This window comes from Triticum dicoccoides, chromosome 7A (assembly GCF_002162155.2).
Source record: "Triticum dicoccoides isolate Atlit2015 ecotype Zavitan chromosome 7A, WEW_v2.0, whole genome shotgun sequence".
Classification (NCBI taxonomy): domain Eukaryota; kingdom Viridiplantae; phylum Streptophyta; class Magnoliopsida; order Poales; family Poaceae; genus Triticum; species Triticum dicoccoides.
This window is the reverse complement of record NC_041392.1, coordinates 352,783,798-352,786,457: the sequence shown is the minus strand read 5'-3', so window position 1 is coordinate 352,786,457 and position 2,660 is coordinate 352,783,798. Positions and strand designations below refer to the sequence as shown.

General features: G+C 40.9%; 1 long non-coding RNA gene across 2 annotated transcripts; it reads left to right on the top strand.

Moving 5' to 3' along the window:
• The first annotated feature begins 372 nt into the window (after positions 1–372).
• Positions 373–2,090, top strand: LOC119334265. Of its 2 annotated transcripts, XR_005161258.1 has the most exons (4): positions 373–428; positions 810–912; positions 1,099–1,148; positions 1,722–2,090. It is a non-coding gene; the product is annotated as an uncharacterized LOC119334265 (long non-coding RNA). The 2 variants fall into 2 exon arrangements; XR_005161257.1 differs by having other exon boundaries at positions 1,099–2,090.
• The last annotated feature ends 570 nt before the right edge of the window (positions 2,091–2,660 follow it).

Below are 2,660 nucleotides of genomic sequence, written 5' to 3'. Positions count from 1 at the left end.
AGCAAAACAAGAATGATGCAAAACTGCGCTTAACAGCAGCATTTTAAAGACATTATAACCGAGCACTTTTCCTGCCCTCTCAGGCTATCAAGGTTTTTGTCCATCGGACCTGGTGGATGAACATTTTCTGGCCGGCCAATCTGACTCCTGGATGGATGTCTCTAGGGCAGCTACTCCCGTAACAAATTCTGCCATATATGGTTAATTGGGCCAATATGGGCTTTCTGATTGCACTTGTTGCTCGGTATTGCTCTGTAGGCAGTCGGTACGTCTCCTTCCCCTTGTCTCCCCATCGCAAAAAATCCCTCGAGAAGCAGTAAACCTAGGCGACGGCGGCGCGCCAAGCAGGCGGACAATGACATCTCAACGGAGGCCCTCTTGCTGGGTGCCTGGGTTCCTGCCCATGGATCTTCGTCGTCACGCTGATGGTAAATTACGCCCCTTTCTCCTCGCGACCTCTCTCTTCATCGTGACCTGGATGAATCCTAGGTGCCCCGCCGCCCCCGTTTTGATCTCCTCACCGCCGTCGTGGTATGCCCTCTCGCGCCTCCCGTTATACTGTCCGCCTCTCATTCGACCCCTCGGCTTCATCTCTTATCTCGTGGGACGAAACCCTACCACGCTCTAGCAGCGGAGCAACTTCCCTTGCAATGGGCGTCTGCGCAGTTACAACCGTCATATCCGGCGGGCCCAATCTTAAAAATTACAACACCCGCATCACAGAGATTCACAGGCCATCATTGGCTAGGTTGAGACTGATTATAGCGGATTGAGCCCACACCGAGGTGTTGACATTTTGACAATCGCAGGCGGCCGGTCGCTGACGAAGGAAATGGAACCCAATGAAGGGATCCTGAAAGTCCATGGTACACACATGTCAGCAACATTTCTTTGGAAAAATCACATAAAAAGGTTATCTTTTTTGTTCTTGATGTTTAATTAATTTAGAGGATACAGTATGTAGTTCTGGACTTTGCTTGAACTCTGCTCTTTTGCTACTTAGGTGGATCCTAGATGCTCTTATTTTGCTTATGGCCTAAACTTTGCTTTTCATAAATGGGTACAGTTAACAACTTAACATGGCTAAATGATTTGCAGGGTCCCAAGATGTAGTCCACCGAGACAGTAGAATTGTTCTTATCTGATAGGTAAACTACATAATCATTACATCAGTAGTTGTTTTAGACCTATCTCAACTATTGCCATTGAAATGTCTAAACAATGGCATAGCATTGTTATTACCAGTTTTTTAAAGAGATTCACATGCAGTATTATTTGGGATAACGCCGAGGATGCAATACTACTTACTAGCCAGAGTATAGTTTAATTACTGTTACTAGCTAATTTGGCCAATCATACAATTATAGTCAGTTCTGCCAGACAATCCTCAAACATTTATATAGGAGAGCACATATACTCCTATCTGAAAGTTTTGTTACCAATGAACCTAAGACTCCTTGAGCTGAATTGCTTTCTTCTGAAGTAATGGAGACATATACAGTTGTAGATTTGGTCACTTTTTTTCTTTGCTGATTGATTATTTATATTTGACATGCTTATTCCGCATGGGGTTAGTCAGACCATCTCTAAGATTGCAGGGGAGCTAATACAACGACCTTATGCAGAATATAGGACACAATCAAGCTCTTTAGCTAATCTTGCTTGGCTGTATGGATTAATTTCATGTGGTAAATTAACTATTCTGAAAATGAAAGCTGCAGACCTTGTCATCAGCAAAAAAAAGGTGTTTTGTGAATGGAAGCAGTGGGTTGAAGTTTATCTGGAGCAGGGCATTGTGGCACACCGTGCATTGTCCTATTCATCATTTCAGAGGGTGCCATCTTGATGTCTGCATTCACCCACACCGCCTACTTTATCTTAGATCTCCAATGAATTGGTATACTCCATATATTACTGATGTCCATAGTTTGGCCAATTTTGAAAAATGTTAAGCTGCACTCCTGTAATCTAGCGTTTTCCTATATTATATCGGTAATATATGTGAACATGTTTAATAGTTGGGCAAAAAGTTTCAGTTGATTGTAACTGCTTCATCGTAGAAATAAACATGCATATATATGCTACTTCAATCCTATGTGGGATTTTATTAATGCTTTTGTAGCTTGGAATTGTCTACTTATGTCTCGTGATGCTATGATCCAGTTCTGCATTTCGCCAATGCGTGCATGTAGTAGTACAAATACAATCTCCTCAAATGTCAGCTTTTGATTGTTCTCCTATGGCGTACCCTATGGGTCACTTTATTGTTACAAGCTATCTCTACATCGAATATTAGTCTCTCACCCGGATGCCAACAAATCATGTTATCCTTTATATTTATATATATATAGGGTCGTGCTATTCGTCACCCTAGGTGAGGAATAGTTATTCTTCACCCCTCTCTATTTTACCATCAATGCACCGTAATTTTACGTTCCATAAGTTTTGTCTCATTTCCGACGCAAAAAGGGACCGTAAGAAAATATATAATCGCCGTAAAAAATATTTTATGTTATGTAAAATTACAAACGTAAAAATATAGTCTAAAATACACATAAACTGTAAATTTTCTTGTCTTATGACCTATATTTTTATTTTTCTTATGTCAAATTTTACGTAGTGAATCAATACGAATGTAACTATTTGAATTCGAAACGTAA